Here is a 25,024-nt window from a genome sequence, read left to right as displayed (position 1 = left end):
TTATCATAAATTAAGATTTGAAAGCCCCTGCTGCAGAGTTTCCATGGGCGTCCAGCTTTCAGGCAGCAATAAAAATGTAAATGTAACTCTTGTGATTAATGTTCCTCCTAGAGAGAGAGATGGAGTTTTCTCTAGCGGCAGTTTTGACTCGCTATAAAGTAGCGTAGAGGGTTAATATGCATGCGGCAAATGACCGGCGCCCCCGCGCCTAGAGGAGGGGCGCCCTTAGTAGCGCCACGGGACTGGACCTTCCCCAGGGCCGAAAAGGGGGCTGAATGAGGTGACGTCATCGGGGTGCGCTGGAAGGCTATTTAAATCCGCGCCCTGCGATCTTCAGCCTCTTTGTCCCATTAAACCTCCGGCAAGCTGCAGGGGCACATCGTCGACGTGGTGGGAGTTCGAGTCGGCGGAGTGTTGCGTGTGGCACAGGAGGTTTGAGGGGGCCTAGGCGTAGCTCGCCCACATGGGGTCGGTCGCGATCGTGTATTTAATTAATTATTTCCTTTTGGAGCGCGAGGCGTCCCGCTGCTATATGCGGGGGACGCGCCGTTGTTTTGCGTGTATTTCCTATAAAGGCCGCGTGGTGATATGAACCATACTGTTCGTACTGCGAGGCGTCTCGCTGCGATATGCGAGGGGACGTCCCCCCCCTTTGTTGTCGAGGGTATTCGCGCTAAAGTTTTTCGAATAATAATGCGTTTTGCACATACTGGAGTGTCAGATGCGGGGGACGTGCCGATGTTTCGCGTGTATTTCCTATAAAAGGCAGCGTTTTGATAGGAACCATACTGTTAGTAGTGCGAGGCGTCTCGCTGCGATAGGCGAGGGGACGCCCCCTCCTTTTTGTTGACGAGTGTATTCGTGCTAAAAGTTTTTGGAACAATATTGCGTTTTGCACATAATGGAGTGTCCGGTCGGTTGCCGTGATGCGGCCCGTGGAGCGAGGCGTCCCGCCACCAAGCGCCCCCTTTGGTTTTCGGGTGGTTTCTCGCAGTGGGTTCGAACAATTTGGCCGTTCGCACCCATAGTTGTTGGTGCAATTGTTTGGTGAAGCAGCGTCGATACCGCTTTACATCTAGGCATACGGTGCTTGCCATATTATTTCACCAATTGATCACTCCCTCACATACCCCCGCCAGGCATCGGGAGCGGCTCGCGGTTGGATTTTTCCTTAAAGCTGGATGAGGCGAGGTAAAAACACCCTTGAGATAAGTCTATGGTCCTCCCACTTCTACACAGTGGGGTCGAGCCCGTATGGAGGCGGTGGAGCGATACTATCCACGCAGCTCAGGAGGCGCGGTTCGCCTAAAACAGCCAGAAGTTAGCTCACAGGTACAGAGGGGGGCCGCCCCGTAGCGGGTAAGATGCGGCTAAGATGCGGCTTGCGGTGAGAGGCGGCCCTCGGCTTTCGCATCGCTTGCGCTTCATGTCAAAGTCATTAGCCCGGATCTTGGTATATATTCTACTTACGATCGGGAATTTTGCTCTCTTAATGCGCTGCATGCCAAAGAACTTTTTCAAGGCACCATTAGATCTGCCAGTGCGCTTCATGCAAAGAACTTTTCAAGGCATCATAGTCCGGTGATTTGTTCTTCTGTATCCTTGCTGTCAACGCGTATGTATAACAACATATATAGCGGAGGTAGTTGTATTACATAGTATTAGAAGTCTTTGCGCATCATGCCGCCGGCTTCCTGTATTTGCTGTATTTATTGTCCTGGAACTGTAAGTTGTGTATCGGTGGGTGATTTACAGTGACTTTCTTATATCATAATAATTAGCATAAAATGTAAAACAATATGTATAATGATTGTAGTCGTTTCTCAGGGTATCAGAAGTGTTGCTGGGCATCATGCCGTCGGCTCCCTGGAATTGCTGTACACCCATGCGTCATGCTTTGGTGAAACGGGAGAGTCGGATGAGGCAGAGGTATTAAATATATACAGTCAGGTTAGGGGGTTGAATTGGTAGAAGTGCCTAATGTACTATCATTTTGCGCAGTCCAAGTTCATGAAATAACTGTTTCGCCTGTATTTCGCATGCGCTGCACTTTGAAGTTCATCCCATTCCTGCAACGGGGGCTTCAGCACACTTGTACACCGTCGGGAATTAACTACTTCATCGATCATTAGGAAAGCCCTTTAATTGTGCTGTGCAGTTATTATTGGCCAGCAAAATCCGTCTGGGCTGACGGGGTAGTCCATAGGGGTCACTCAGGCACACCCAGTTGACATGCACTGCATGTTGAAGTACATCTCATTGCTGCAAAGTGTGTTTAAACACACTGGGTCTGTGTCTCCAGTCAGTTCCCACGGTTAAGGAGTCATGCTGTTCTTATTTACATTTCAAATTGAGACAGGGGGTTACTGGTTCATTTAATCTGCACCTGAATTAGTGGCCTGCCGTGGAAGCTGTACACTGGCATTGTTTAAGGTCCCAGGTGCCATTCCCGGCGGGCACACCGATGCATACAGAGGCCGCTGGCTAATAGCGGGTATTCTTACTGTGTGGGTGTACAATTCATGCCAAATGGCGCGGAAGCACACCGCTGCGCACAGCAACTGCACACTAGTAGTGGGCATTGCTTCCGGGTGGGCGTACGCTTATTACCACTCTCGGTACATTGCAATGAGGCAGTGGGATAGGGGCTGGACGTGGAAATACTGGAAGCTGATCCAGCCCAGTTTCCATAGGCGCCGGATGTGTACCTGAATCCACACGCTATAGGTCACCTGGTACAATGCATATACAAGTTCTCTAAACAGCAGGATTTGCGGACTGGCTTTCCTTCATTGATAAGGTACACGTTGGAATAGGCTCTTGCAGGCACAGCTGAGCAGAACTTTGCGTACTCGGGTAGCTCCCATTACACCAACTCCAGTAAGGTTATGTAGTCCAGTAGGAACTCTGTAGCTCTAAAACCGGACAATGCTGTTATTGTAAAGGCAGCACATACTCATTTCCGTTTTATGTTACCAGCAATAAGGAAATCAGCCATTGGTCTCAGTCACTTTTAGTACGTTTGGTCCCAATACTCCCGTCAGTGGCAATAAAAAAGTTTCCTGGGGGTAACACGGTACGGTTAAAATTGCCAGCCATAATGGTCCTGGTGGCTAAGTCTCTGAGGAATGTAAAACAGCTTGTTTTACCTTATAATCTCTTGGATTACCAAATGAAAAGACACCACACAGGTATTTATGTCAAATATATATGTATTTATTGCTAAATATACTCTACTAATCTCTTTATGAGATTAGAGCCAGGTAAACATTCAAAGATCAACAATTCTCAATAAAGGAAGGACAAATATGGCTGTAGCCCTAGGGGCGTACCAGACCATATATTAATATAACATTTTTTTTTTTTTAAATGGTTTAACAGTTCAAAACTTTTACCTGCTTCCAGTTATCTGTGAAACGTTAGGGTCAGTTCAGCACAAGGGACATAAGCTCTGTCTTGCCAACATAATCACATGGCTGGTGTGATAGTATAGGGGGAATCAGACTTGGCCTGAATGGAGAACGTCTCATCAAGTGCTCATGGTGCTGCTAAGAAGTCAGGAAACAGATGAAATTTTGTCTGCTTACAATTACCCTTGAGCCGCTAGTGCGGGGGAACCAATTCTGGCATGGATGTAGTTTCTTGTTATGTTTTCACGGTGATGCCAATAAGTGTGAGAAGACAGTGCAAAAACATTCTCAAGGCTTTGTTGCAGGAGGACCCCTTCCAAAACCCAAGTTTACAATCACCAGTTTGTGCCGATATGGAACAGTATTTATTCCTTTCACGTAGGGGGTCTTTTGCGAGGGACATAATACCCGTTAGGGTAGTAGTCAGTTTGGGGCTGAACGGTGAGTATTGTTGCGTGGGCTACCGGGTCTGGCTAGTTACCAGGCAATAAATTAAATCATCCAGCCGCTGCTTCCCTCGACCAAGGGCAACGCCATCTTCACATAGTGTCGGCCATGCGGGGGTGGGAAGATTTATAATGAAGAGGCACATAGTAGAGGATACGGTAACCGGAGGCTCCCTGGTAAAGGTGGTTATGGAGTACAATTTACAAACTTCACCTCGGGCACAGGGTAATTACCCGGCAGGTGCTACATTATCATGGTAACCCAGCCATTTATACCCCTGTGGCAGCCTGTAACCACAGGTCTTAACAGTAAGGGGCGAAGCAAAACCAGCCTTTTATACCCCTGTGGCGGCCTATAACCACGGGTCCTAACCAGTAAGGGGCAAAGCAACACCTCTCACAAAGGGAGCAGCCTTGTCTGTGGGTGGAGAAATAGCTCAGAGGGTGGCAGTGCAGGAGTCCGGCCCAGTGCAAGTCCGGCTCAAGAGGGCCTGTTGATGGACACAAAATATGTAGCATAGCTGAGTGGTTTCTAGGCACAAGGAGGTGCCTGGTTGGTAAGTTAACTATGACTGATGTCAGCAGGTAACGGTATGGGGCAGTAGTTCTTCTTCGTCTGGCTGGCGACAAACGGGACTGACCTGCCGGTGGTCCCGGACGTCACCTGGCTGGTGACAGAGTTCGGACCTGCTGGGGGTCCTAGACTTCATGGGCATACCGGAGAGGCTCGGGAGAGTACACTTAGGGTTACACTAAGGTTGCAGGCATCCCGGTGGGCAGAATTGCTATTGGAGGCCCCAAGGGACTAGTTTCCTTGGGGAGGGAGGTGGATGTCATAAGGTAAAAACGGGAGATAGTGTAGGGCCTTCCCAACTCGGTGGGCATTAAGAGAGGCTTCTGGACAATGTGCCAGCTACTGAGGTTAGTTGCCAAGATATTTTATCTAACGCATTCTTGGGCCTGGTAATTTATCACAAGGCTGTAAGAGGTTGCGTTATTACGCCACCGCTCAATGACCGATGGTCTGAAGGGAAGTTTCTATATGTGGTCGGTAGGATAACGCAGGCAGTATAAGTTAAGGGGGTCCTGGTTAAGGCCAAGGACAAGCTTGGGAAGAAAGTGATACGGGCGACCAGTAAGAGGAAGGCAGCGGGTCCAACACTTCCTCCGCTGTCCCAGGAGACCAGGGGAGTCCAATTGGGTTGCGCTAGCAACTAGGCACCCGTACGGGCGGAAATTTTATGGAGGGCCTGGGTAGTAGTTCCCTTTAGGATAGCGGTGGTGGAAATACAGCTGGTGACAGGTTCCTGGCAGGGGGTCATGGATTAATTCAGGGGAAACAGGAGATGGTGTAAACTAGGGTCTTCACAACTCGATGGCCACTGAAAGGGGGCAGGTAATGTATCACAGGACGGCCCAGTTAACAAAAGGGAGAGGTGGAATCAGGATGGAGGGCATAATTTTGGTAGATGGGTAGTGGCTCATACAAACAATACTAGGGGCCATTTGGGAGCACAGTTAGCGCGGGGGGAGGGCGAGCGCGCCAGGGAGCTTCTCGCCCTGTGGCGGTTAAACAACTGGATGGCCCCCAGAAAGGGGTAGGAGCCACGTGTGCAGAGGGTAGGCGGAAGGGGGGACTGGCCTGCTGGTGGTCCCTGACTCTTCTGCCCTAACCCACAACCTATGGACTGAGGTGAACCCTGGGGAGGCTGCCTGAGTGCAGGTACCCAGGTGGGCATGCCAGTGTGCCATGCGGGGCCCTGGTTTACAAGTAGTGCAACTGTTCGCTGTAGCGCGTTGGGGCCTGCTGGCACAATGTGCACAGCAGAGTGGGGGCTTGGTGGGCCGAGACGGCCAAGTTCAAGTGTATGGCCAAGTTCAAGAGTTCAAATGTAATGTGGTGCATATCTTCTTTACTGCCTTTGACAGACCAAGGCCACTAAAGTGTACGGCCAAGCTCAAGTTCAAGTGTACTGTTGTGCCTAATTGCCTGGCAGCCTTCGTCAAGTTAATACCGCTAAAGAGTGATGCTTTGGTAATTTTATATCCAAAAGGGATACTGTTACTCTCGTGTTGGTCACTGGTGAATTACCTGTTTCGTGAATAAAAAGGCTACGCCATGAACAACACGCTCTGTTTCTGAGAGTTCTTGGGCAAATGGGAAGAGTGAATGTCACGTTGTGCGCCTACTATGACCGGCGCCCCCCGCGCCTAGAGGAGGGGCGCCCTTAGTAGCGCCACGGGACTGGACCTTCCCCAGGGCCGAAAAGGGGGCTCAATGAGGTGACGTCATCAGGGTGCGCTGGAAGGCTATTTAAATCCGCGCCCTGCGATCTTCAGCCTCTTTGTCCCTTTGAACCTCCGGCAAGCTGCAGGGGCACATCGTCAACCACCCACCCACCCGGCAAGAGAGTGAGGGCGGAACGGTGACAGTTAACAACAAGCAAGCACAACAATGGTGGTTAAACAACTGGATGGCCCCCAGAAAGGGGTAGGAGCCACGTGTGCAGAGGGTAGGCGGAAGGGGGGACTGGCCTGATGGTGGTCCCTGACTCTTCTGCCCTAACCCACAACCTATGGACTGAGGTGAACCCTGGGGAGGCTGCCTGAGTGCAGGTACCCCGGTGGGCATGCCAGTGTGCCATGCGGGGCCCTGGTTTACAAGTAGTGCAACTGTTCGCTGTAGCGCGTTGGGGCCTGCTGGCACAATGTGCACAGCAGAGTGGGGGCTTGGTGGGCCGAGACGGCCAAGTTCAAGTGTATGGCCAAGTTCAAGAGTTCAAATGTAATGTAGTGCTTATCTTCTTTACTGCCTTTGACAGGCCAAGGCCACTAAAGTGTACGGCCAAGCTCAAGTTCAAGTGTAATGTTGTGCCTAATTGCCTGGCAGCCTTCGTCAAGTTAATACCGCTAAAGAGTGATGCTTTGGTAATTTTATATCCAAAAGGGATACTGTTACTCTCGTGTTGGTCACTGGTGAATTACCTGTTTCGTGAATAAAAAGGCTACGCCATGAACAACACGCTCTGTTTCTGAGAGTTCTTGGGCAAATGGGAAGAGTGAATGTCACGTTGTGCGCCTACTATAACAGATCGGTATTTTATATGGATAGCTGAGTGGATTAGTAAAGCCAGTCTTTGCCAGCACTTTAAAACAAATTAAATGCTTTTGAGAGAAGGGCTATGGAAAGATGAGGGGCACTTTTGCAGGGTGGTAGTGAGGGAATCTGAGGAGGAGGTCATGGAGGGATTGCCAAAAAAGCGCTAATGCCGGCCCTGCCAGAAAGTACTATCTGCCCAAAATTCCAAACAATTCCACACAGCTCTTCCTGCTGAAATGTAGGAGATGTGATACTGCCAGCTGACTAATCACACCGCATAACCTCTGCCACCTCTATTTCCTCTCAGAATTCAGATCTCTACAGCTCCCCCTAAAGGCAGGTGCAAGAACAGCACTGAAGGCCTCTCCCGCTGCCAACTTGACATCAATCCCCCACCCACCTTCTGTCAGAAGCAGCTACTGTTCCTGTGGCAGTGCCGCTGGCAGCTGTAAGCTGAAGGAGGCCATGTCCTCAAGGACTAACGCAATACGCAGCAGCACCCCCTCTCATGCATGGAGTTTTCCTCTGCAGTTTGAATGACTTTGTTCGATAAGCTGACCGTGTTCATTTCCTGCTATTCTGAACAATTAAGATTCTGCATAGATTATTGAAAAGATTTCATTTGAGGCTGCAGTTCATATTTTAATTAGCGGTACTCTGGTGTCCTCTTGTATCTGACGATCATCCTATTAGATGGTCACGAAACAATCCTCAATTGTTCTACAGACGTCACTAGTGTATGGATCCGTTCCAAGAAAAAAAAATTCCCATCAGATCAATGCAGAGGAAAATTGAAGTCTTTTCTATTCATGAGTTCGACGGGGAGAAATTCTGAGGTAAGATATCTGTTTTCTGCGCCTTCTTTGAAGCCCAAGTCGCATAGCGGCTACAAAACCAGGCAGATATTTTTAGCAAAATTTCTGAGAGCTTCCAAACCTTCCAAAGACTTGTAGAAGGGAGAGCAGACCGACTGCAGACCGGCTAAGCTTTCTGGAGCACTTGAGCACCCGCTGGAATTGCCACAGAGCCATTGCTCTGACCACAGTTTCTTCAGTGAAGACCATTCTGGTACCTCCTGATTTGTCTTGAGATGGTTGGAGGTCATGAGCGCAACCTTTCTTAACAAGTAAGTGATGATGCCATAGATCACTGGTGATGTCTTTGAATTTGTGTCAGAATTTTTCCTTGTTTCGTGCAGTCATAGGAACAGCCTATCAATATCATAGGTAAGATTGCAGGGCTTAATCACTGACCAGAACACTGTGTAATTGTTCTGCTATATAAAGATGGACTCCCAAGTCTCCTTAGGCCTAATGGCTGCTTGATCGAGCAGTCACGGCCTAGTTCAATGGAACTGGTGTGAAGGTTGGGTAGAGGTATGGTACAACACACTCATACCATAACAACGGGGCTCTTTTTACGTCACAAATGTCTATGGCAAAGGAATGAGTGTGCTTGTTGGGATGGAAAAGACCCCTGCATGGTGAAGATGTGTACCCCTGCCCTGATTGGCCAACTGTACAGTTGTCTGTAACCTAATGCAGATTTTTTTGTCATAGGCGAACACGGATCTTGAGTGTGCGCCGTGACATAGGCCTGTCTCAGAGATTGTAGTCTTGTTGGACCAAGAGGGGCTACCACCTTCAAAAGTAGTTAAGCAGCATCAGCGGGTTGAAAGAAAACTATGTAGTGATCAGTAACAGTGAACTGTGCCACTGGAATGAGGCCTACAGGCTCACTCACATTTTTACAAGTTCCACTGCTGTGTGCTTAACTCACCCTTGGCCTACATCAGGTAGATGTGGAATGGTGCACAGCGCCGGAGTGGTGACTCCGCATTGGTTGCATGTGTGCCTGGCAGGGCCGGACTGGGAACAGCAACCAGCCCTGGCAGATTGCTGCCCGACCAGCCCTGGGAGTGGGGGGGTGGTTACTAGCGAAAAGCACCACTCCCACATTTGTTACAGGGGGCCGATGGTGGTAGTACTCCTGCAAAACTGGCCCCCTGTAACAAAACCAGCCCCCACAGGCACAAAACCATCCCCACCCGTCTGCCGACTGGGGAAATGCCCGGTGCCCGCTATGGTCAGTCCAGTCCTAGTGCCTGAAAAGGGTACAGTACAAGGATGGTGCAGTACATGTGTGGTTAGACATGTGCAGGGTGTATGCATGCCGGAGAGGAATAGAGTACATGAGGCATGTCGTGCTGTGCAGTGCGTGAGCAGGGACCGCATATCCTGGGTGCCTGTGTGCTTGAATGAAGTACAATAAATGAATGGTGAAGAGTTGTACAGACAGCACATAGTGAGTGTGTGTGCTGGAAGTGCATGTGATTAGAACTAACACACCCTGGCTAAAGATAGAAAAGCTTCAGTGCTGGGCTATGCACGCAGACTGGGTGTGTGTGCAGGATGCATAGGTACATGTGAGTGTACAATGCATAGAGGTATTAGTGCTGGCCAGAATGTGTGATATGAAAGTACATTGAGTGAGTGTGCCTGCAATGGTTCATGTATGGAGGACCCTGAGTTCCATTTTGGGAAGCATGGGCCTATCTATTGAAGACATGAGGAGGAGAGGAATCCCCCAGACAGATTTGTGTATTGCTGCATTCCTGTGAGCTAGGTGGGGACACACTGGAGGGAAGGAAGAGACTCCCTTTACATCTCAAAAGACTGCTCTTTGACTTAGTTTTAGATCACGAGGAAGTGGCCTGGACATATCTTAGGAAGGGAGAAGGAGTTGATAAGAGGATCACAAAGAGTAGGACTGGAAGTCTGGGATTAACCTTTAGAAGCACATATCACTGTGGCTGACATTGAGGTGTAAACTCTGGTCGCTCACATGAATTATGTTGTGGGCAATGAGCTTTGGAGTTGTGCATGCTGTGACAGACCTTTTTCATGAAGGAAGGTGGAAAGGAGAAGTGCCCACTTCAAAAGAAGCAGAACCCCAACATAAAACTTCAAAGATCCAGACCCTAATTACATTTGATGTATGGAAAAGGACTATAAGAAGGGGAGGTTGAGTTCCTAAACATTTGTCATCTGCCAAGCAGCCAGACAGGGTGTGTGAGAAGTGAACGCTAAGTAAGATTTCTGCCAGTGACCAGGACTGCGGGCCAAGGCCTGCTGGTCTCGCTGTTGTGTGAAGGGACATCACCCAGGGAAACCAAGACCACCTGTCCTGGAGCCTGGAGCACCAGCACCTGCCTGCTTGCCAAGACCAGTGTGACCTGTGAGGAAGTGGAGGGTGTTGTAGGAAGCAAAGTCCAGTGTGGACATGTGCAAGTTTGTTTCTGGTGACCCCTGTATGCAAAGTCAGGGCCGCCATAGACTGAGCTGTATGTTGAGCACCATGCAGGTCCTCTTACATTAGTACGGCCATGCTGCAGTGACATCGTACCCAGAGAGGGCAATCGGTAAAGTACCATCTCAAGGAGTGTCAAGACTTGTGACTGGAAGAGCCTCCACCCATATCACCACATAGCATGGCAACCTGTTCTGCCAAAGAGGAGCTGCCAGTACCAACATTGTGAAAGGATTCAGGCTGCTGCCTGGAGGAGAGACTGAGTCTATGGGCCTTATTATGAGTCTGGTGGTCCATGGACCAAGGCGCCAGCAGTCTGACTGCCATATTATAAGTTTGGCAGCCGACCACCGTGTGTCCCCCTCAACTGAAAATAGCTCCTTACATCACATGCGATTTTACCACATGCTATTACAACACGGTCGTTACAACGACTACGTTGTTAGTACACAATACCATTACATCTCAAGTCATTACAGCGACTTGCAGTAGGGGGCGTGCTGGACTTAGGAATAGTATTATTTACTATTCCTACTCCAGTTTGCACAGCAGCAGGGAACGTGTCAGATTTTAAATCCAATACCAGTGCGCCCCCTACAGCAAGTCTTTGTAATGACAGCATTGTAAACGTTGTTTCCCCCTCAACCGCCAGGGAACCACATTCCCTTGTGGTTGTGCGGTGGTCAGGGGCTCAGAATATGCTTGTAGTGCTGCTGTGGCACCGCCATGTATATTTTGAGTTTCCCGACCACCAGCCTTACATGGTGGTCAGCACCGCTATGTAAAAGCTGGCAGTAGGGAAATGTAGGGCCCCCTTGCCCCATGCACGTAGGTGCATGCAAGGGGTCACATGTTGTACCCCCTGTTTGCAAGCACATCCCAGTTTCAGCATGGCAAGGACTTTACAGTCAATACCGTGATAGAACGCGCTGTGGCGGTCTCATGTGGGGCAGTATTAAAGGCTCATTGAGCCTTTCTAGTGCACTGCTGTGGGATCGCCACGCTGCCCACCTACGATTTGTATCATTATGTGGCAGGCAGACAGCATTCGGGACGGGTTTGTCGGTGCGGGAGTGGTGGGGTAGTGAACAACCCCACTTCACCAAACTAATAATGAGGTCCATAGACTTGCGAGGTGGACACACGCTGTGAGGGAACTGTGTCAAACTCACCATGGAGGAATGCCGGAGATGCCATGGATGACCTTGATTCCTCGCTGGCTCCAGTCAGGAACTGAATGAAGGATTCTGCACCCCATTTAAAAAAGTCAACTTACAGTCAACTTACCACTGCTCTGCGAGCAGGAAGCTGCTCAGACATCTGGGAAACCTCCAGCAGCACTGCTCAGGAGAGAGAGAGAGCCTTCTCCGCTGGGTGCTGCCACGTGTGCTGCTCCGAACTGAGCAGGACTCGTAGGTGCGTGTTTGACAGCTCCTGCTGAATTGCTGAACTCTTCTGTGCTGCGAGAGCAGGTAAGACAAGAACTGGGTCATTTGGACCCCGGCAGACTAACGGATAATTTTGCTACGGCACCATTGAGACTTTTGTCTAAATTCCTAAAAGGACAGAAGGGAGAACTCTTAAGTATGACAGAATAGTTTGCTTTCCCTGATGTGACCACCAGTGAATGGGGGGATAACCCTGAACACATCTCACAAAGGAAAGTGGGACAGGGATTCACCTGACAACAACTAGAGCCTGGCCTCAATGGGGGTTGTGTTACTGCATTTGAAAGTCGCATTTCTTTGCCTGTGTAAAGTTAGAATTAAAATCCTACTCTTTCTTATAAAGGTAAGTATTTGACCTGGACATTGAGTTATTGTTTGCATTTTTAGTTATGAGTTGTGTTCACCAACCTGTATCTAAATCCCCCCCCCCCCCCGGAGCTTTGACTGCTCAATCACGGCTACCACAGAGAGTCAAGTGCAGAAGGGCTTGAGTGCGATCCATAGTAGGGCGGGCCCCGGGACATCAGGAGCAAAAGGCCTCAACCACCACAGTTGGGTCCAGTAAGGGATTCTGATGCTTCTTTAGAGAATGATTCCAACTGAATATAACTAAAGGTTACCTCTAAGTGCTAGAACCCTTCCTTTTCCTACTGGCCCTCAGATGGTGGCCATTTTTGTATGCTTCAGAGATCCGCATCTAGACGACTGTGGCTGTATAGGGGTGTGGCTATAATTGGTGCAGCACGTACAATCGTACTTAGACCCAGGGATCAGAAGGGCTCACTGCACCTGCTGCAGTCGTAATTATCTTTTATTGCTCACCTGTGGCTTCATGGAAGTAAGTTACTTGCTTACAGTATGCCCGCAAAAACCTTACCATGCCACCATGCCTATGAGTCCAGTGGGAGAAGCCTGTTTTGAGCAGGTCACTACCATCTTCTTTCAAACTCCCTATCTTCTGACACAGGGTAGGTTGGAAGCATCTGGCAGGAGAGGGACTATGTAGACGGCCTCTGCATATGTAGAGATACATCAGAGGATGGTATTTAATCCATTGCTTATATTCAAGGGAAGATATGATGATTGTGTATTTAGCACAAAGTGCTTGGGTAGGTTGGGGAAAATACATTAAATCCTGTGAAATGTAGTTCAGTAGGGTGCTTGCCGTTATCCGGCACTGTAGAAGTTTTTTTCTATTTATTATGATTATATGTGTATAAAGAATAATTTGCATTTCTGCTCCAGGATTGGGGATTCCAGGTTTTGAGTATATTGTGCTTACACAGTCAAGACCAGGCACTCACATCCACCCATACACAAAGAGATTAATTTTACCATTCTGCCCAAGGACATGGTGGGAAAGATTGCAAAGTGTAAAAAAACTCGATTAGTGAGCTGTGATGGTGAGCTGTGGAACTTCACCCAACAAACGATTCCTCCTGGACAACATCTCAAGCCAGCCACACCTTCCTGCTTCTTCACTGGCGTGACAGCTCGTCCTACACACAGGAGAAAATCTATATTTTATCAAGATGACTATTCTTGAGAATTTACCAAAAATACACACTACAGAAGTAACGCATGGTGACAATCTGATGATTATTTTGCTCTGATGTGTACTTGAGGTAGCCTCGAGAGCAATAAATGTAAGGACTAAACCTGAGACTAATTGTAATCATACCGGAGTAATTGGAGTAAATCCAATAATTCTACGGTACACTATATTGTGGAATTACCAATAATAACGCGATTATGCCTGCTTGCGTAATTAGGAGTAATTTGGGGCAAAAAAATCTTACTACTAGAACACATTTGGGGAGCACGAGCGGCTGCTTGCACAGCTCTTTATATTATATTGCATTTAGCACTATTTTCTTAGTGCAGAATGCATAGTTGCGTCCATTTTGGCGCTAATTTGGCGCAATAAAAATAGCACTAAATGTTGGTAGTAAATTGGGGGAAAATCCTACCCCAAGTGCACTAAATGTGCGGCTGCACATGCTCACTATTTGAATCCTGTTGCATTTAGCGCTATTTCTTATCACAGAACGCATCCTTGCATCCACTATGGATTCAAGGGGGCATTTCTGTGTTAAGGAAATAGTTCTAAATGCAGATTTACACTTCGTGTGATTCCATGTAATCTCACAGATTATTTAGGTAATCCAGATGATTACACTAAATGATATTTCATGAGTTATGCCATGCCCAGCCCTACTAAGGAGGAGCATGCCCTGCTGGTCCCCTTGCGGCAATGCCGTCTGCATGAAGGAGAGATAGTCTGAGATATTGAAATAGCAATAACACGCCTGCCAACAACCTGCCATGAATATCAGGGAGTTTTCCAATCGGAAATAATCAGAGTGACTCTGAGCCCCAGAGCCTCCACAACACAGATATACCCTCCACAGATAAAGTTGATCAGAAGCTTAACAGCTCCTTTTAACACTTAAGCAGTATAAGTTATCAGGCAGATCAGACCACATCTGCCAGGTAAATATTAGAAGCGCCATATATTCTTAATTTCTGAAAGCTTAAAATGTTAAAAACTGTAACAATTAGTTCCCCAGAGCACATGTAATGACCAGGAGGGCACTGTCAGTGGAATAGTCTGGGATTATTGGTCATCACATGCATTGGGGTTCTTGATAGAAGGATGAATGGGTGTTTTAGATAAAATGAGACCCAAGGTGATGGTGAGCCTGGAGGGAACAACCTAGTAGCAGCAATGCTATGCGTTGAACAGCAGCGGGTGAATTGTTTGAATGCTGAATCATTGGTAAATCAAATAAAAAGTCTCCATGAAGCAATCTACAGGTCTGTGTGGATGGCCAACCTGGAATGCACAAGTGAGGAGTTAATGGCTTCCATGATGGTCTCTCAGAGCTACCAAGATGGTACTCCTTTCGTGTCTGTTGCATGGTCAGAGAACCCCAGCTCAATGTGCAGGGTCTCGGAGAATGGGAATACTTTCAATGGATAGGAACTGGACACAGCTCAAAGGTGCTCCACCTTTCTGGACTTCCGATCAGGTAAATCTTGTGCTGCGAGAATATGGGCATTGGTAGAAGAATGTGTGTCCAACTAGCTGAACTACAACATTCTGCATTGAACCTCTACTCTCTCCTTTTGGACATCTGGCCCTGTCGGCTTGCCTCTGGAAATGGAAATGGAAATGGAAATGGATGTACATTTGTAAAGCGCAAATTGCTGCCCGGAGGCGTCCAAGCGCTTGAAGATAATAGAGGAGACCTCATAGAGTGGCTGAATGGGGATTAATAGGGGAGATTGAAAAGGAATGTTTTTAACTGCTTTCGGAATGAGGAAAGGTTGGAGTTGGCTCTGAGATGCAGAGGGAGAGCATTCCAGGTCTTGGCTGCATTATAGGCGAACGTCCTGCCGCCCGACCTGGTCTTTTTTATTCTGAGGGGTGTAGCTAAGAAGGTCTGACTAGAGCGGAGGTTTCTGGTGGGTATGTAATGGGTGACTAGATCCCGGGTGATCATAGGACCCGTATCCCAAAAGGCCTGATGAGCAATGCACATGGCCTTGAATCGGATTCTTTGACGAACTGGCAGCCAGTGAAGGTTGACCAGACCGGCCTTCACAGATTGTCTGCGAGGAAGTTCGAGCAGTAGACGGGCCGCGCAGTTCTGCACTGTCTGAAGTCTGCGTAGGGTGTAGTCTGGGGCGCCAAGGTATAACACATTGTTAAAATCCAGGCGGGACTGTATCAGACACTGTATAGCTACCTGCTTGGATTCCATTGGGAGAAGAGGCAGGATTTTCTTAAGCATTTTAAGGAGGCCAAAACAGGTTGCAGAAAGTTTTGTGGCTTGAGTCTTAAATGAGAGGGAACTGTCCAGCCAAACCCCAAGGCTCTTGATGTTGTCCTTAGGTGCTGGAGGGGGGCCTAGATCAGAGGGCCACAGGGAGTTGAAAGAAAGGGGGTCAGATGGGCCCAAGAGCATCAGCTCCATTTTGTCCCCATTCAGTTTAAGGGATGATGAGGACATCCAGCTTTTTACTTCTTTTAGGGCAGTCTCTAAGTCCGCCTGACGTAGGTGGATTGGCTACCTGCGCCAGTGAGACCACCAGTTGCGTGTCGTCCGCGTAAGAAATGATCTTAATCCCAAAAGGGCGGACGACATCGGCCAGTGGCCTCATATAGATGTTGAAAAGAGCGGGACTTAAAGAGGAGCCCTGAGGGACTCCACACCTCAATGGTCTACTGGTGGACACGGCCTCACCGTCAAAGACTCGGAAGGATCTGTCCTCCAGGAAGGATTTAAACCAGAGCCAAGCTTTGTTCTTAATTCCGACGCTGGACATACGGTGCAGCAGGGTGTCATGGCTGACCGTGTCGAAGGCTGCGCTGAGGTCAAGGAGGATCACTGCCACTGATCCTCCCTGATCCAGGATTTTTCTGGAATCCTCCGTGACCATGAGGAGGGCGATCTCAGTCCCGTGTTTAGGTCTGAAGCCCGTCTGGGTGGCGTCTAACAATTGGGAGTTTTCTAAGAAATTTACCAGATGGCAATTAATGTATTTTTCTAAAATTTTGCTCACCCACGGGAGCAGGGAGATGGGCCGGTAGTTGCTGAAGTCTAACGGGTCTAGATTAGGATTTTTTAATAGTGAGCGGACCATGGCTCGTTTCCAGGCTGAAGGAACTGAGCCGGAAGTGATCGAAGCGTTCAGTACATCCCTGATGATTGGCAGTGTAATTAGGGATGCTGACATTAAGATGTCTGGAGGGGCTGGATCATCAGGGGAACCGGTTTTTACTTTCCGGGCTAAGGTTTCCAGAGTGACAGGATCCAGGAGAGGGAAGTGATCCAGGGCAGGATGAGGATAGGGGGAGGAGGTAGTTAGAACTGCGTTGGACTGGGCTAGGGAGGTGATCTTGCTGGGGGAAAAAGTGGAGTAGATGTTATTAACTTTTTGATGGAAAAACTCAGCTACATCGTTGCAGTGAGTGGTGGATTTTGTATCGTGCAAACTAGGAGGGGGTTTGGTTAATTTTTTTACAATCTGGAAAATTTCTTTGGGTTTAGATTTGGCTAGGAGAATTTTGTTCGAGAAATAAGTGGTCTGGGCGATTTTGACTTCAGCTTTGTTTCGCTGATTGACTCTCGATCACAGATTTTGCTTCCTGGTGAGTAGTCTAAACGCCAACGTCTTTCGTTTTTTCTACACTGGCGTTTCTTGTCCCTGAGAGCCTCCGTATACCAGGGAGCCGTTTTGTGGGATCGTTTTAGCGTGATTTTATTTTTAGGGAGGGTGTTTTCGAGAGTTTGCGTGATCCAGTCAGCGTAGGCCTGGTTGGCTAGGCCTGGGTCATCATTGTAAAGAGGTTGGTTGGTAGCGAGCTTGGAAGACCAGTCGTCGACTGAGAGGCGGGACCAAGCTCGGGTGAATTTTGTGGTCGGTCTAGTCGGCAGAGGCTTAAATGTGGTCCATGTGAAGGGCACAAGAAAGTGATCTGTCCATGGGAGCGGGAATGGCGGGTCGACTGTAAAGTATACACAGTTGCTAAATACCGGGTCCAATAAGTGACCCTTGACATGAGTTGGGGTTTTGACGTATTGGGTGAGTTGCAGCGCGGCTAGGTCATCTACCAGTGTGGTGACTCCCTGATCCAATACAGAATCAAAGTGAAGGTTAAGATCACCTAGCAAAGTGAAGTTGGACGTGGTGCTAACGCGTTCCGCGACAATCTGAGGAAGAAGGAGGTGGAATTGCTTAGGGGGACCTGGGGGACGGTAGATAAGTGTACCGGAGAACGAGTTATTCGGAGAGAGAACAATGCTGAAAGCAAGGCTCTCACAGTCGGGAATGGTTTCAGGAATAACTCGGCATTGAAACTGTTCTTTATGGATAATTGCTAGGCCTCCACCTCTCCCATCAGAACGGTCCTGCCGAGTAATTTGGAAGCCAGGAGGGAGAGCGCTAACTAGGGCAGGATCGGAATCTGTGGTGAGCCATGTTTCCGTCAGGAATACTATGTCCGGAGTGAGTTCATCTAATAACAGGGCAATTTCTGTCCTATGTTTCGGCAGAGATCTGCAATTTAACAAGAGCAAATGATAATCGTGGGTTAGAGCAGCTGTAGGCTTGGGTTTAAGAAGTGATTTACATCTAGGGCATGTTTGTGGAATGTTTTCAGCTGAGTAGAGGTGCCGTGAACAGTTCGTAGCAGGGGGCCTTAGGCTGTGAAGGGTTTCAGCATTGTAGTACCTGGGCTCTGGTGTCTGAGGAATAGGGGGTACGGCCCTGTGCCCGGACTCGGCGCGGACGTGCGCAGACGAGCTTGCCTTAAGCGCGCCTTCGGCGCGCAATCGTCGCGCCCGCTGCGCTTCCGGTAGATACACATGTATATAGTGTAGGGGAAAGTACAGGGGGCGTGGCCTCAGAGTGGGCGTGTCCTTGTCTGGGCGTGGGTGATGGCGGGTGGAGTAGGTCGGCGATTTTCTCCCTTACCAGCGCTCGTTCCGCTGAGTGGGGGATGCCTGCACACCGTGATCGTGTGTCAGGAGGAAGGTGACTGAGTTTTAAAAAACAAATTCACAAGTTTAAAAGCGATCAATACGCTGTGTTCTGCCTACTCCCGGCTGTGCCTCAGGAGGTTCCGTAATTATCTATCGCGCTCGTGATGTCAGCGCGCTTTTATGATGGTTGCAGGGGGCGTGGCCTCAGAGTGGGCGTGTCCCTGTTTGGGCGTAGGTGATGGCGGGTGGAGTAGGTCAGCGATTTTCTCCCTTACCAGCGCTCGTTCCGCTGAGTGGGGGATGCCTGCACACCATGATCGTGTGTCAGGAGGAAGGTGAGTGAGTTTTAAAAAACAAATTCACAAGTTTAAAAGCGATCAATACGCTGTGTTCTGCCTACTCCCGGCTGTGCCTCAGGAGGTTCCGTAATTATCTATCGCGCTCGTGATGTCAGCGCGCTTTTATGATGGTTGCAGGGGGCGTGGCCTCAGAGTGGGCGTGTCCCTGTCTGGGCGTGGGTGATGGCGGGTGGAGTAGGTCGGCGATTTTCTCCCTTACCAGCGCTCGTTCCGCTGAGTGAGGGATGCCTGCACACCGTGATCGTGTGTCAGGAGGAAGGTGAGTGAGTTTTAAAAAACAAATTCACAAGTTTAAAAGCGATCAATACGCTGTGTTCTGCCTACTCCCGGCTGTGCCTCAGGAGGTTCCGTAAATATCTATATTAACTCTCCTTTCTTAAGAGTCCAGGACTACTGTCAGGCGAACGTCAAATGTCTTCTGCTTCCATTGTAGACCTCTAGACTTGTAGGTCTACCTGATGAAAAGGAGGACAATTGCGCTCCACTAACAAATCACATGTGCAGGCTGAATTTTCTCCTCCCAGTGACAGAGATCACCAAGCTGCGCCACCCTGGATGAAACGGTAGCAGCCGACCGGCCTTTGTTGCTTTCCATACTGGGACTCAGAACAAGGCCTGGCACTTCCTGGATCTTGAAGGAGACTAAGGAGCATGCTGCATCCTTGGGTCTGATCCCAAAAGTGATCCCACATCGGGCATGAAGTCATCATAATACGTGGGCCATTTCTTGGACCAAGGTAGATTTGCTGCTTTCTGGGGCATGCAACAAACCACAGAGAAAAAGTCCACATACCATACACCAGATGCGGCCCAACTCACTCAGCTCAGATTAGAGACAACAGACTTTCAGTGAAGCATTGTGTGCCTCAGCAGTATAATTAAGAGCACAGTTGAATGAATACATTTTGTAAGGCACAGAACAGCCTTACATATATATCACTCTTTGGCATGTATCCATAGAGTAATTTATAGGGAGGTTAAAATCACTTATTTGTATTTTCCTTGACGTGATCTCCATCATCCTCCAACTTAGAAATTTAGTTGCAACACTGGTGGGAAGCAAAGAGTCTCTGGGCGATCTTCAATGTCACTAGCTCTACAGATTGATTTAGGAAAAATCGAACACAGAAAGAGCATTTTGTTCTTTTGACTCTCTGTGTGAGAGGTAATGATCAGTTTGTGCTGTTTGTGGAGCCGAAATCTGATTAACAAATCAAGGTTATTGATCATTGGTCCGGAAGAGGCTGAGGTTGCCAACATTTCAGGATATCTATGTGAGATACATTTACATACAATGAAGCTGAATGGGAATCATTTTACATTTAAGGATATCCTTGTGAGATAAATTTATATTCAGTTAATCTGAATTGGAATCATATATATTTCAGGATATCCATGTAAGAATAAATGTACATACAGTGAATGTGAGTGGGAATCATTTACATTTCAGGATATCCTTGTAAAATAAATTTACATACAGTGAATCTGAATGGGAATCATTTACATTTCAGGATATTCATGCAGTAATAAATGTACATACAGTGAATGTGAGTGTGAATCATTTACATTTCAGGATATCCTTGTGAGATACATTTACATACAGTGAATCTGAATGGGAATCATTTGCATTGCAATTAGTTACTCTAGTCATCTTGGATACCATCATCATCATCATGAGCTGATGCTGGACAATCCTAGTTGAAGGAAACATGCGTCCTTCTACCACTCCTTGACTCACGGCACTTCGCACACTTATATCCCACGCTGGACTGCCACACATTAATCAAACCTCATTTGACGGGCTCTGTTTATCTCCCGCTACCTCATTTCTGCAGGAGCTCCTTCAAGCCGAGGTTCACAGCAGAAAGCGGTCATTTGCATTGCATGCCATCCGTTCCCTTCTCATTCGCTGTCCCTTTCCCCCACTTCCACCTTGTCACTCTCTGCTTCTCTTGCTTTTCATCATTTGTGGGATATGTCTGTGGTAGCTGGAAGCCTTATTGTGCTTGCGGAAGCCCCCCCCCCCCCCCCTGGAGAGGGATGGCTGCCATCACTCAACAAACAACCGCACAGTCTCTCTATAACAATGAGACAAACTGCTAATTTTCTGCAGACTTTGTTTGTTTTTTCAGTAATTATTTTATGAGGAAGCAAACATCCAAGCAATATCATTGCATCATGCATACAATATGATTAAAATATAGATTTAAAAATATCATGCAAATGTGCAAATTAAATTAAGCCTACCGTGCATCATCCTGCAAGCAGCAATGGGTGTTTAAGAAACCGCCAATAAATAACAGAACTGTGTGCACTCCATACTAAATGCAAGTCATTCACATTTACAAACTACTGAAGGCATTTCCATTCTGTAGAGAAATTATTTACCTCTGTACCAGTATATATTTTAAGGGAGAAGCTAATTAAATAATAGACAAATTGGTGCCAGTGGGGGAGGATGGTGGGACAGGCAATGTGTGGGAGGTTGTAGGAACCTTTGTTTACCAGATGGGAATACCGAGTGAAGAGGTAGATCCCTTATTGCTTACTAAGGGGCATATTTACAAGGGCTTTATCTCCGCTTTTTTGGCTTTCAAAGCCAAAAAAGCGGAGATAAAACTATCGCCCTATTAACAAGAGGATGCTAACATGCATTAGCGCGTTAGCACCCTTTTACCCAACGCCTCCCTTTGCATCTCTAATGAGATGCAAAGTGGGCGTCACTGGGCAGGACAACCTTGTAAATATCGCTGATGTTCACATCGCAATATTTACAAGGTTGTCCAGCATTTTAGCACACGTTAGTTTTTGGAGAAAACCGCTGTTTTCTCCAAAAACTAACGTCTGCTAAAATGCAGACTTACCTATCCCTTACATTGTGGTGGATTATGCTGATACGACCCTGTGGGTCGTATCAGCAAGGTTATCGCCGTTTTGCAGGGAACATCGCTGGAAAACCAGCGATGTTCCCTGCAAAACGGCGATAACCTCGCTATCTCTGGAATTTGTATCGCCCTGGAGAAACGCGTTAATAACGCGCTACCAGGGCGATAAATTCCAGAGATAGCCTGCGATAACAAAATGATCACTAAGCACGGCCAACGATAATTATCGCTGGCCGTTGATAATATGCCCCTGAATTGTTGTAGAAGGTGATGGTTGAGGGATAAGAGGTGTTTCTTCTACAGCGCAGAGCACATTGCAAAAAGGCAGTTATCTTTATCAAGCCTTTCAGGATCTTGGGATCTCCATTCTTTTGAGGGCAGTGTTATGTGGTTGATACAGTTTGCAAAAAATAGATAGTATTTCTGCCCTTAGTCTGCTTTAAGAGTTGAAAATCCTGGACATTATTCAATAGATATAGTCTTAGCAAACCAAGTGCTGAATTAGGCCTGCTGAAATTTATGTTATGCAGGCATTATCTTTTTCATAATTTTGGTAATTAGATGTTAGGCTTGTTACACAAAATTCCTGTAATTACCCGATTCCACCATGTAAATATGGCACTGGGATAACACGGATGACCCGAATCTGAGTGACTGCTGTTTGCAGCACTTGTGTTGTCTGCTCTATCTGTTTAGCATGAAATGCATCCTCACTTCCAAAATGGATAAGAGGATACATTTTGTGCTAAAATATAGCACCAATTGCAGGTTTTGCTTTCTATGTAATTATGCGTAATTTCCCTTACGTTTTCAGAAATTTTGCATAATTATGTGAAAGCAAATTACACAAATGTTGCATTCCCCTATTCTAAATATCGTCTGACAAAAATTATGTATCCTAAAAATCGTTTACAAATATTGCCCTGTTCGAGATAATAATAAAAAATCTACATCTAATGGCATTATATTTTTGTAAATTGTATAAGAGCTACAATATTTCAAGGGCAATGTGTAAAGTATTGAAGCGGTGCTTACAACATAGAAAAAGTCACATAAAATAAATAATAAAACTTCACAAACAATTTTAAAATAAAGAGAAATATTTAATGAGTAAAATAAGACCAATAATGACAAAAAGTCCAGTAATGAAACCAGCCCTGGGCGTAGTGGGCGTAGTGAGGCTACGTGAAGCGTTACGGAGTGGGGGCAAATCTACGCCCACCCGCACACTTCGCGTAGCCCCACTACGTGCCGCCCGCCTCCCTCCCGCCCTCATTTCTCCCGAGAAATTCGCATGCGCGGGCGTCCGCGCATGCGCATTCGTGAGGAAGAAGCTATCCAGGAACCAGCAAGATGGAGCCCCGGGACACGGCAGCTCAGGTAAGTAATTTTCTTTATGTAATGTTTCTGAGTAATTGTAAAATGAGGGCGGGAGGGAGGCAGGTGGCGGGCAGCTCTGCTCCGACGCGGGGTGTGCGTAGTCTGCCCCTGCTACGCCTACTTTGCGAAGCGCGAAGTGGGCAGTACTACGCACACTCCGTGGGCGGAGCGGAGCACTGCGCCCACCCTTAAATGAAACCAGTTATATGGCTTTTTAATGCTTTAAGAGCAAACATAGCCAAGAAACGCAAAGTGCCAATAATAGTCAATGGTCAATGTAAACCAGGATATAGGAGTGATTTGAGGCTGACTGCGATGGAGCATTGGTTGGATAAGTCAATTGGTCCTCGTGAAAGTCTGGAAGTCAAAAAGTATGAAAAGGTTTCTAAACCCACTCCAGAAAGTGACTTTGTCACCTTTTTGGGGGACAGTGCCAACACCAAATGGGACTTTGTTACGTTTTGAGAAGAAAAATCCTCCCTCAGGGGCTGCTACCAAAATTGTATCTGTTGCCAAGGAACCAAAGGATGATATTTGAAGCAGGTTGGCCCTGCTGGCGCACTGGAGTTTTGGAGATTTCTTGCGGAATATTTTCTACGTCCAAAAACACAATAGGACTTAGCCATTTTTTGGGAGGTAATTGGATCCTTGAGTGGAAACTGCTGCCCGGACACTTTTTCTGGCACATTCCACTGAAGCTCTGGAGGAAAAGTTTTTAAAAGTTCACCAACCCTCTTCTGGTTCCCAAACAACCTCAGAAGCACACTTCTAAAGCTCCCAGGACTTCATGTGAGGACAATTAGAGACTCAGAGAGTGTCGGACAGAAGCTACCAGCAAAGTCCAACCCAAGTGCAGTTGCTACTTATAAGATAGGCATTTCCAGCAAAAGGCCTCTGTCAACTTGCAGTGTCCCTGTACTCACACTGAAGGTCAGCCAACTGATCTTTATAGTCTAGTTTTCTTGGGTACAAGATGGAGCTGGTACGCTCATTCAGGGCGCCTCTGAAATCACAGACAGCATGTCCAGTCCTCTTCTGATCTTTTGCAGTGTTCGCAGGATGGTGCATTGGTGTTTTACATTTATGGTTGGCACTAGCAAGTGGGTTGGGGCGGGGGACTCATGGAGACTCCACTAAACTTGGGCTCAGAGGGCTGGGGTGTGCATGGGAGTGTTGTAGGGAAATCACAAGTGTCCTCCCATATCTAAAACTAAACTCCAGTTTGAAGCAAGCTCTGGACCCATAACAAAACAGGAGAGAGAAGTCTAGTAAAACAAAACAGTATCCCTTAGTGACCAAAAAGGAGATAAACAATAATTGTTTTCTGGTCAAGTTTGATCCCTTTCTAGAGTGAAAAGGTTTTACATGTGCCTCAGGTAGACCTGTCAGGAGGAACTGACACTGCTCGGGACAGGGTGTGGTGTTACAGCCAGAGCTGCTGACTGTAGGAAAGGGCCCTTTTTGTATGATCACCCCCCCAATCTTTGCCCCAATGCTGATGGTTATGACTCTGAAAGTGCACTGGAGCCTGCTATCCAGTCCCCAGTGGCAGTGCTATCTCTTACTAAAACTGATATGTGTTAATTTGTAAACCTAATTGCCAAAGGGCTTTAACCCCTCCCTATAAGTAACTAGTATATGGTACCTGTGTTACCCAGGGCATGGGTGTTAAAGGGCTCACCAGGGCCTGAAGCATTGTTCATGCCCCCTGAATGATCCAAGTAAACTACTGACAGCAGGCTTGCCATTGCAGACTGCAGAACCAGTGCAAACTGCTCAAATTCGACTTTGCCCTCACCATATGTGGCAAAGTCAATGCACTATTATTAATATATGCCAGTCACCCCTAAGGAAGGCCTCCTAAGTCCAGGAGGTAGGATGCATTACATTTCAAGGTCTGGACAAGTAATTGCAAGTGTATATGCCCCTAAAGCGGTATTTACCATTAAAGGACACTGTTAGACCTGGCATCATTGGCATGAGTCTCTCCTCCATTTTCTTCTGTTTGCCTCCTCTGTTTACGATGTTTTTGCTGGATTATTGCTTTGGGCACTGTGCCACTGCTGATCAGTGCCACAGTGCAAGTGCTCCCTATGTTAAATTGTTACATTGATTGGTGTTACCATGATTGGCTTGGTTGACTTACTGTTCAGACCCTAGTCTAGTGCACTGCGTGTGCCAAGGGCGTGTAAGTTA

The sequence above is a fragment of the Triturus cristatus genome, chromosome 9 (assembly GCF_964204655.1).
Source record: "Triturus cristatus chromosome 9, aTriCri1.1, whole genome shotgun sequence".
Lineage (NCBI taxonomy): Eukaryota > Metazoa > Chordata > Amphibia > Caudata > Salamandridae > Triturus > Triturus cristatus.
This window is presented reverse-complemented; position numbering follows the sequence as displayed.